Source organism: Amborella trichopoda, chromosome 2 (genome assembly GCF_054954075.1).
Source record: "Amborella trichopoda isolate Santa Cruz 75 chromosome 2, AtrichopodaSantaCruz75HAP2 v2.0, whole genome shotgun sequence".
Lineage (NCBI taxonomy): Eukaryota > Viridiplantae > Streptophyta > Magnoliopsida > Amborellales > Amborellaceae > Amborella > Amborella trichopoda.
In genome coordinates this window covers 34,439,254-34,451,406 of record NC_142337.1, presented here as the reverse complement: position 1 = coordinate 34,451,406, position 12,153 = coordinate 34,439,254, and positions in this window count along the sequence as shown.

Sequence of the window (12,153 nt, the reverse complement as noted above, 5' to 3'; positions counted from 1 at the left end):
CAACATTAACTGAATAAACATTATCCTTACTTTGTAGTACAAAACTTTTTGGGCATGGCAATTTTTCATCGTAGACATTTCTATAAGAAAATAATGATTAGTTACAAAGCATTTAATGATCCATATAGGTGATATCACACCTCATATAGATAGTGTTAATCTCCACTAAAGTTAAAAAATATTTTTCTTTCTATCTAGAAATTTTAATTTACCCTCAATTAATTGCATAAAATACCCTTAGATAGAAAATCACTACAATGTGGGATAAGGGTGTTATATGTCATTTTTGCCGTACTTGTATCCTTGATACGAATAAGAAAAGAGCCAGTAGTAACCTGGCCCTCCCGGTACCGAAGACATTGTCAGACCATGGGAACACTACAACAATAAGCTTAAAACTTTTGCGACCTCTAAAGAAGTGTTAGAATGGCTTCAAAATGCATAAGATGGTATTTTGGGATACCCTAATGACACTTGTAAAGTTCGAGTTCTGATAAGTTTTGATATGATCAGGACGAAACTTAATTATCAAAATCCAGTTCCTATTATGCTAAAAATGGACCTTACAACTACAACCTTATTTTTTAAGTCTCAAAACATTACAAGACCACCTCCATTAGATCTGGAACATCGAGAAACCCTGAGGGACCAAATTTGGGCTAACCTGGACCCTTCGGGACCTTTTTGGGCCCAACTTACCATAAAAGGGTATGTTTTACAATATTGCAGTTTAGCCTCAACGAACCAGGTTCCACTTATGGGAACTGTCTTCTCAGTTTGGGTGATTTTCAAATGATCATATCATGCTCATTTTATGTCCAACTAAGCTCAAATTTGGACACGAGTTAGACCTTGATGACCCGATCATTTTGATATAAGGCATGCATCTTGACATAACCTGAGATGAGAGAATTTCTAGAGAGAAGATGTGCTCAAAAACATGAAAATTTAGAATTTATAAAAAAGAACATCCAATTCTTGGAAGGCCGTAGCTCAAGATCTTGGTGTCGGATCGTCACGAATATGGGTCCGTTGTGACCGTGTTACAAAGAGCTACATTTTGGAACATGTTTTGTGCATGATCGGAACTCAGATGACACAAATTTAGTGGTTGAAGAAAGGCATACTTTTCAATCATTAGGATTCCATTTTTCAACGACCTCCCAAATTTGGAATTTGTTCAATTCAAGATCAAAACGGACGAAATTTACCTCAAAATGATTGTGACAATGTCCTCTTCAATTTGCGCTAAAAATGAAGACTTGAAACATCACAAATCAACTTACATTGATGGATGAAGAATTGTAAAGTTTATGGACTTGGCCGGATTTTAGGTTCTTCCTAAAAAATCAATTTCAAGATGATCGAATGGTATAAAAACATTCACAAGAATGCAAGCATCGATTCTATGATGATTGATCGTCGGAATTTCCATTATGGGTATCCAAAAAATCTCCCATAGACCAGCAATGGTAAGAGGCCCCTCATGGAGGGATGATTTTAGAATTTGTTGAAAAGTGCTTAGCGGTATTTTGGCTATTAGATCCAAATACATGATGATTATTTTAATTGAATGATTGTGCATTTTTTAACAATTTTGGGTACTTTGCATTCCACCCCTGTTTAGTGGTTGCTCTATATAAGAAAACCCATGTCACTTGTATTGAGGGGCTGAAAAATTGAAGGAACATTTGGTCTTGAAATTTTGGCCTTTGAATTCTCTTTAGCTTTTGAGTATTCATTTGCATGAGCATTTTGGAGTGAGTTTCAGTTAATTTTCTTTACTTTTCTCACACGTTCAAGACCAAATGGAGAGGAGAGAGAATTATTTGTTAGAGAGAGAAATACCCCTAGCCCACCATACACGACAACCCACTCCATACACCCTAGTCCATCTCATACACCATACACTATCCCTTAGACCACCATACCCTACATCTTATCCCATACATCACCCTTAAGTCCTAACCTTAGCCTAAACCCAAGGACCAAGGCCCAAGGCCCCAGGATGCGCACTTAGGCTCAAGCCCATCTTAAGTCCACTCTCTCTCCTCTACCCTCCTTACTCCCTCTTCTTTCTCTCTCTCATCTTCAACTCTTTCTCTCTCCTCATCTCTCTTTCCCTCTCTTCCCACATGAGTTCAGGGTGGGCCCACATGAGTTCAGGGTGGGCCCACATGAGTTCAGGGTGGTCCCCTACACCTCTTATCTTTCTTCCTTCTCTTTTTTTCTCTCTCATTCTTTCTCTAGTCTGAAATCACGGACCTGTGCCTAGGGAGGGCCTAGCTCCTTTCTTTGCTTCTGTCATCTAGTCTACCCCCGCTATGCAATGCACTCATCTCCCTATGTTTTGTAGCGCACTCACCTACCCATGCTCTGCAGCGCACTCGCCTACCCCGCGCTCTGCGGCGCACTCGTCTACCCACGCTCAGTTGTGCACTCGCCTACTCGCGTTCTGCAACACACTTGTACCCTCACTCTCTATAGCACACTTGCATCTCCACCCGTGCCTACATCATCACTCATTCACTTCCATCTCTCTACTCGCTCCTACACCAATACTTACCCACGTCCCCGCATTTACATCATCGCCCACTCACGTCCTTCTCTCACACCTATACCTTCGCTCCCTACAACGCACTCACATCTCCACCCGCACCTAGCCATTCATACATGTCATTCTTTCTTCCTTAAACTAAACCCCTTTTTCTTTACCCTTTCATTTTGTCACCTTCTTATACCAATCTTTCTTCCTTAAACTATACCCTTTTCAATCCATTCATTTCATCACCTTCCTATCTCGCCTTTGTCGTTGATTACTTCTCTTATGACTCGAAACATTTAACAAGGAGACGTTATTGTTATACGGTATTTTTCGACACTTGTATCTCCGGTGTGAATAAGGAGGAAGTTAATTGCGACATAAGCCTGCAGGTACCAAAATGGATGCGAAATATAGAAGCACTATTAAAATAAATTTTGAAGGGCGTTGGAGTGGTCCCAGAAAGCATATCGGGGTAGCACTTGACTCCCTAAGAACACCCGTCAAGTTTCGTCGCGATCCAATGAAATTAAGGTGGATCAGACATAAAACCAATTTTCAAATTTGGCCCCTAACGTGCTGGAAAAGCACATTATAACCATATCCCTTTCTCTGGGGCCTCATATGAACACTAGACCACTTTCGTTGGATTCAGAAGGCCTGAAAACCTCCACATATCAAATTTCAGCTCATTTGGACGAATCTAGACCATTCTTCGGAAGACTTACTCAAAACGGGTAGGTTACACACTATTCTGGTGCACGCTCGGTGAACTAATTTCCATTTATGAAATTGTGTCTTATGATTTCTGGATAACCTTCAAAAGGCCATAACTTCTCCATCTTAAGTCGGATTGAGCGAAAATTTTAGGAGGTTCTTCGTCTCGTCGAGCGTACATTTTGATATCAAGCACGGCCCATGACACGGCCTGAGACGAAAGAAATGCTAGAGAGAATTTGTTCAAGAAAACTCATGTGTTACATATTTTTTCAAGAAGGAGATCCCTTCAATCAAATGGTCATATCACGAACCCCGGACCTCGGATCAACTTGAAAATGAGTTCGTTGCGACCGTGATGTTGTGGGCTTCAATCCGAAGTAAACATCATACGTGATAAAATGACTGAAAAGGCTGTATTTTGAGGTTGCAAGAAGAGATATTTTTCGGCAGATGGAATCCATATTCCGGTACGCCAATTTGAAAAGTGATGATCCGGTCACCAAATGGAGCAATTCTTGCCACAAAGCGATCATGGCGGCTTCCCCGTCATTCTACGGTAGAAGTATCGAACCAAAACGTCAAGAAATGAACAAGATCTAAGATATAAGAATGTAAGTCTCCCACCTTTTATCGGCTTCTGTTAGGAGCTCAAAACATCGATTCAATAATCAAGTAATATGCTAAATGATCGCCTCACCGAGACCATCACTTTCGCGGTATTATTTTCGTCGGAAGGTTGTCGGAAGGACCTGAAATGAGCCACGAATGATCGCCATAGCCCATAACCACTTTTTGGAGACCATCTCGCCATTTCTAAGATTGTGCGTAGGGGCAAAATGGTTATTTTTTTCAAAAACGGGATTTAATTTTAAATCATGAAAAATGCAATGTTCAACAATTTAGGTAAGTTTTGGGCATCTAGCCTTGTTTAAAGGGGATGTTATATAAGCATGGCATGATCATTTGTAACCATAAGTTCAAGAGGCTAATGTAAGTAAAAAAAATTTAATGCAATAGCTTGAACTTCCCTTAGTTTATGATATTTTTATCTCTACCCCTTTTCCCCAAAGTGAGGAGAGAGAAAACTTTCCCCACAAGAGACTACCCTTAGAATTTCTCACTTCCTACCAAGAACCCCTTGCTTCGTACTGGGAACTCTTCACCCCGAACCTAGCCACCGGTCCGGTTCACTAAGCTTCTTGCCACGATGGGGTCTTGCAAGGGGAGCAGAATGAGGCTCACTCCCTATCAGTGCATTTAGGTCTTTGACAAGAAGACCCTCATGACCTGGAATAGCATGACCCTTTGCTCAGTCAAAGATAGAGCAGAGGTCATCAAAAAGGGATCTTGAGTAGCAGCAAGGTCCACTGCTATGGAGCAAGGTTCGTCAATTTTCTTCCAGCGCAGAGGGTAATCCAATTCATAGACCTTTGAGATAGCTGAATGTGTGAAGTACTTCCTGTGCCAGGGCTCACACATGGTACTATTGATGGCTTTCCATGAGTGGTTCGCCTTTCAATACGAGCAATTGGTGACATTCCACCACTGCCAATAGCCTTCAGTAGCATGGCCTACACGGCCATAATGAGGAACAATGAATTTGCTCAGGCCCGTGCGATTAAGGCAAGTCTCCTAGGCCATCCTCATATTCTTGTTTGTCCAAGCTTCCATGTTGGTTCCTAGAAGATCATGGTCCTGCTGGGCACCTTTCTTCCCATATTTCTTTTCAAAGAGCACCGTGAAGGAGCACCCCTAATCTAGGCCATGTTGGCAAGCAAATCCATGGGGGAAATAACCCTCGAATTTCTTGTCTCAACACCTCGGAATGGAAATATGCATCCCTTGACGCTCAGGAGATACATTATTTCTTTGGTTTCAGTGGTACGCCCATCAAAAACCTCACCGAAAGAATCAGTATATACAAGGTCGTTGAGACCCTCTACTGAGAATGGGCTACCACAAGAAAGGAAGGAGGGGTTAGTCAAGAACTTGAGCGCTTCACCTGGCCCCCTATAAATGGCCTTCATACCCGTAATTTTTAACATCTGGGGGCATCCAAACCCTGAAAGACCTTCATTGATCTGGTATGATTTTGGAAAATATGCGAGCCAAAAGCACCTAAAGCGACCTAAAAGCACCTCCCCTCCAAAAGATTCACTTTTACTATTCTTCATAGCAGCTTTACCATGTGTTATTGCTCTTTAGCCGTGGTATATGCTGCACATATACAGGTTGAGATAAGGCATATTCATGCCCCTGTGCAAGCCAGCAAGCCACATATAAGCAATCAGGACGAATCACGTTGCCATTCGACCTTGAAAGTGCGAACTTGCACATAAAAAGGGTCAAGTAAGTAGCCAAGTGCACCTGGTCTTTCACATGCCTTCTTGGAGGACGTACAGGTGCCTTGGTGTCCCCTTCTTCTCCCAACCCTTGTTCGTCATCGTCCAGGGTGCCACCAGGACTGGGTTCCCATCTGTCACGATGGTCCCCATGAAGAAGTCTCTCCATGTTGTAAAGGATACAACCTTAGACTTCGTTTTCACTTCGGAATATAGGAGTTGATAAATTTCAAACAACTCCCTGAGACCCGGAGGAGCGGGCTCGCCATTAATTGGCTTGTCTCCAAAAATCACTTCATTATCAAGAATAAATTCCTCGTACATGAAGCCCAACATTGGCAGCCCGCCAGAAATACATATCGAGGAGAGTGATGCCCCCTCACTAAGATCTAGGTGCCAACTATTAGTTTTGTGACACCAGGTCTCTAACAAAGCCCTCATGCTGTTTGAGCACCTATCATAATAGCCAGTTGAACACTGGCATGCTACTGCTAAACCGCATGCCTCCAAGTTCGAGCATGTGATTCAAGGACATCATTTGTCCAGGTGCTGTATCCCCTCATATATTGGTGCTCCGCTTCAAAACGGAGTCCACCAGAGGCCCAGTGCAATCCTTTCTTTGCCAGCATCCTATTGCTCAAAGTAGAATCTGAATCAAATTCCTATGGAAAGCATGGTATATTGGTATACCATCTCCTTGGAACACAAGCTCGCCATTCTCATCTTCATTAAGATAAAAACAACGTATCTTCTCCTACATAGGTAATACTTAGAGGCCACTCCATTTTCGAGTTGGTTCAAATACATATCAAGAGGTGGACCTCACAAAAAAAAGCACCTTTATATTTACCTATGTCTAATTCCCCAAGACATGGTAATTAGGGTACATCAAGAATTTTGCCTGCAAGGGAAGCACATGAGAAAACGATGAACAAGTGACATATACACATATGAGCATGAGAAATTTTGTAATAATTTCTGTAGCATTTCCCCTATATGCTAAGGGTTAGCAAAGAAGGTGTTTGGCTAGTCCAAATTACCCAGGAGATTTTAAGAAGTCACGAGTCCTAGGGTCAAATTCCCGTCACCACAAAGTGACCCTCAATTTCTCCCTTTTTCCTATTACAAGAACTGCCCAAGCATGCTTGCCTAAACAATGCTTAATCACAATGATGAGCACAACCAAGATGGTTGTAACAAAATGTAATTAAAGCAACCTTTCTCGAGAGATATGTCTAGGAATATAATGACAGACACGTTGGGAATTGTTATCAACTTTGATAAATAGAAGGCCACCTGTCACTATATTGTTATATTGTTCAAGATAAGGCCACCTGTCACTCTACTGTTCAAGATAAGCCCACCTGTCACTCTACTGTTCACTACTGTTCAAGATAAGGATGACTCTATTGTTCATGATGGCCTCTTGTCACTGTTCATGTCGACCACCTGTCCACTGTGCATGCCACTTATCCACTGTTCATGACACCTGTCACTGTTCATGTCGCCACCTGTCCACTGTTCATGCCACCTGTCCATCTAATTGGAAAAATGACAAAAACCTCAAACATCGAAGAAAAAATACAAGAGATTTAAATATCTCAAAAGATCAAGGTTCCAAAATTTTAAACACAAGAAAGGAGATAGATGCTATGTCTGTCGTCAAAAGGGACATTTTGCGAAAAACTGCCCTAATCAGAAAAAGAAGAAAAAGATTATCCACCTCCTTTCACAAGTTCTGAATGAAGAAATTGATGATGATTTAGAATCTGTGTTCTCTCTTGGTGATGAACAAACTTCAGAAACCCTATTGTTTATTGCATATTCAGACGACAATGAGGTAAATGAAATAAGCAGCACTCATATCTCAGAGATATTGTCTCCACATGAAAGTCATGCAAAAATAGCTAGTTTACCCTTTTAGCCAACCCCAATAGCCTTGGTCTAGATACTTCCTGAAAATTATGCCAAACCTTTGTCCATAACAGCCTTTTTTTATACATGAGCATCAGTTAGTATCTTAAAACCAGATTTGCTACCAAAACAGTTTTGAGAAACATGAAACCAAACTTTTCGAGCTGTTAATGGTGAAAAATTTACCATAAACCAGATTAGCAAACCCATTTTGATAAAACTTTTTCTCAAACTAGTTATCCAGCACAAACTGTTATGATCCCATTTGCCCAACAAAGAACTATTACTTGGATTTGATGTCCTACACCAAGTAAAACTTCAATGGACCTCCAAAGGATTATATTATAGGAACCTAACCTTACCCTGGATTGCTTCATTAGACCAACCTCACAGTTTAGAAGCCATTCAGCAAAAAATTTTGACAGACTGCTATGCAAATTCCCATACTGAGTTTCACAAAAAATGCAAAAACCCTCTTTGGAGAAATAAGAACTTTTACGTCAAACTACCTTTCAAGAAGAACTAAAGCACACCAAAGCAGTAAATCTAGAATGAGAGGCTCTAAGCAGCTCTCTGAACTATACAAACAACCTACAAGGCCTTTTATAGGCACCAGACTTGAAATCCGGATTTCAAAACAAAATAAAAAGCAGCAGGTGGCCGACATATACAGTGGACAGGTGTCATAAACAGTGGACAGGTGGCCGGCATGAACAGTGACAGGTGTCATGAACAGTGGACATGTAGCTGACATGAACAGTGACAGGAGGCCATCATGAACAGTAGAGTCATCCTTATCTTGAACAGTAGTAAACAGTAGAGTGACAGGTGGGCTTATCTTGAACAGTAGAGTGATAGGTGGCCTTATCTTGAACAGTATAGTGACGGGTGGCCTTATCTTGAACAGTATAGTGACAGGTGGCCTTCTAATCTGTGTCATAATCTAGGGGCAATCCATCCGAATCATAACTTAGTGATGAATAGTTGGATGGACTATGTGAGGGGCCAATATAAGAATCATCACTGGAGCCATCAGTTGGTCCTTCAGGCGGCGGAGGATGGTCAGCAAGCCATATATGTAATTGGTGTAGAAGGGCAGCACTTCGGGGAGTCTCATCATTCTATACTGTTGTGCGTGCATAGACATCGAAAGGTATTCATTCTGGCTGGATTCTGTTAATGTAGCACATGAGGATTTTTAGCTCTTTCCATAGCTCAGTTTGAAATAACCAAAAGTTAAGGAGATTAGAATCATACCATCCAATGGTTTGGATATGGGGGTGTTGGGTGATGAAAGTATGTTCAGAATAAATATGGGATTGAAGGTCTAAGAGAAAGGCCATAATAACATAAGGTCTGTGATAATAATCAAAGGATTCAGTCCATTGATTATAATGGTAATGTTTTAATAAAAACTTGTAAAAGTTGAAAGCTCTGGGGTTGGGATGGACATAATTATTCCATTGTAGGAAATGACAATGTCTGAGACAGAATAATAATTTTCTCACATGAAAATTAAAACAGATATGGTGGTTTTGGGTAAGATACCATAGAAAACAAAGGGCTTCTTTAGGCATATTATAATAGTATCTGGTTTGGAATAAGGATAAAAAAGGATATGTAGGATGACATCGAATTCCTTGAAAACATTCTCCATGATTTCTGATTAATATTTCATGCATTTTTTGTTGCATAGTCTCATTTCGTGCTTCCATTGTCTTGGTGAGTATGATGTCATAAATTTCATCAGGAACATCTCTTGGTTCATTCTCATCCATTCTTATTATGGCTCCGCAGAAGGGGACGATTTGAAGCATAGTATCTTCAGAAGATTTCTTTCGAGAAAACATATCAGCTAAGATATTGTTCTTTCCAGAAATATGTTTATATTTAAAATTCCATTGTGAAAACCAACTTGCCCATCTGAGTAACTGTGGATTTGGAAGTATCTTGTTTTTTAACCTGAGCATATTTGGAAAAGTTGAAAGATCCATTTCTACCACGAAAAAATTGTCCTATAAGATGAAATTGGAATTTCTCAATTCCTCTTTTCACTGTAAGGATTTCTTTAAATGTAGAGTGGTAATGAAGTTCAGATTCTTTGAATTTTTCACTTTTATATCCACAAATCATTTGTTCTTTATCTCCTTCTGAAGAAAAAAGCACCACCTTGGACAAAAAACCAGACTGAGTGTGTTCTTGAGCTCAAAAGACTTTCTCATAATCTTCCTTCTTTAAAAATCCCATCTACAGGAAAAAGGATTTTACAAACTGATGCTTCTGGTGCCCAAACACGGCAGCATACAAGGCAATGCCCTAAGAAAAAAGAGAAATATGCAGAAGGTTCCACAGTGCAGCAAAAGTGTGGCTGAGTCAGGCCTGACCGAGATGGCCATGACTTGAACGCAGGAGGCATATGCAAAATTCATTCAAAAGAGTGCATAAAAATGAGGAGAAAATGGAGAGTTGCAGCGAAATCATGCACAAAAAGAGGCTAAGGAACCCATGGTGTACCAGAGGAGACGTTCAAACATAGCATCGAACGCATGGTTCACAGGGTAAAAATGACAGAGCAAAAACAGTAAAAATAAATCCCCACTCTTCCAATGTCCCATACCCATGCCCAACCATAGGTCCGTCAAAGTTTTCACCCTTCTCTCTCTCTCTCACTTGTCAAAATAAATTCTAACCTCATGCCTAGGTGCGGGTTCGCCAATTTTGCTATACCACTCTTGTTAAAGGCTCCCAGCCTATGTCACAGTCACTCTTCTCTCATTTCTCACACAAGCCCATGCTTCAACCATGAGCTCAGCACACACTCGTGCACACTTTACTCAAGGTGAACAAAAGAGCTATGCTCCTGGTCCTACCTACGCACACTGGCCCCTCAGTGGGTAATCCAAGGCTAGGTGAATCCCAAAACTCTGAGCTCAATAGGCTTTTTTTTCAAAAACCTATTTACCACAGTGTTTGCAAAATCGAAGCGGAACAGTTAAATGAACATGGGGCTGGGAGTGGTTAGAACCGGAACCGGACTAACTGCGGTGGTTAACCGGACTAACCGGTGAGGTAGATTTTTTTTTTTTTTTTTTTTCAACGGGTCAAAAGCCCCCAAAAAAATAAAATAAAAATTAAAAAAAATTTAGATTACGTGTATAATATCTTATTACATACATTTATCTTACAAAAAAATTAAAACAACCTTTTATATAAATTAATATTTGAATACTATGATCCTGTACATGATCCCAAGCAGATCGAATAAATCTTTTTGTTTCTTAGAACGAAGTTTGATAATAAGTTTACAAAACCTTACCACAAATGTATTTTTTCAATGTAAATATGCACTCTAGATATTCAAGTGCTACAGAAACATTGCATTAGTCTATGTTGATTACTAAAAAATATGAGCACATATATATGTTGACACACTCCAGTTTCAAGTTTTACAATACTTCAAGGATACTGCTGATCACAATTAGAAACAACAGAAAAGCAATTGATCCACCAACTTTTCGGACCAAAACTCACCCCCAATATTTTGTTTTTTGAACAAATTGAAAGAGGTATATGGTAGATGATTCGATTAGGATTCAAAACCCTCAAATATCAGCGAAAATCATTTACTATTGAAGATGATAATGATAAAATGGAGGAAATTTTAAAAAGCGTGACAATCCGCCATTTCAATCCACAAAATCTCTTGATTTTTCAATTTTGGATTTGAATTTGCTTGTTTTATAGAGAATAAATAGTGTTTTACAGCTATAAAGCATGAAAAATTCCAAAAGCTGGCAAGAAAAAGAATGAAAAAAAGCTTGAAAAAAATCATCATGTGAATTCCTGCATCAAATAATGGCTTCAATTGAAAATAACGGGCGTTACTTTAACTGTACCGTTATTTGTTCATAAAACCCGTTATATTCTCTAACCGGTCTAGTTAGCAAAAAAACCAACCAGTTTGATCAAAATACGGCCGGTTTGACCCTAACTTCTCGGTTTTGGGCCTGAAATGTTATGGAGTTGTACCCTAGGCTAGGAGATCACCAAAATTGTCACTAACCAGACTCGAAACCCTAGCTATTCCGAGCTAACCGGCTGGTTCCGGCTCTAACCAGCTGGTTTTCTAATAATGCTTTCACTTCACCAAGTGAATCTCTTTTTTTAGCAATACTTGCCAAAAGGAAATTCTGTTGCGGCATTTCTACTATATGACATGTGCACTTAGGAACAACAAAAAATAAAAGCAAAAAGATTTTCCAAGAGCTAAGAACATACTTCAATAACTGAAGACAACCTGCATAGTTAGGATATTGTTTGCCAAGTCCCAATCTTACCAATGAATTAACCCACCAGGGAATGATAATGACGGTGTTTCAAGCCACCATGAAAAAGAGACAACTTCAAATAACGTACAAGAAGAGATCCTTCATAGGTACCCAGATCCCTTAGAATCAAATGCTTAGAACCTGGTAATGCCCAAAAAAATAAAACCTTTCTTTTTGCCACATTGAGTTTGTGCCCTATAGATTTCCCAAAGGATTCACTTAATTATAGAAGTCGATTTAGAAGATGCTTCACAAAAAATTATTGCATGATTTGTATAGAAGATATATACCATTTTTGGAACACCAT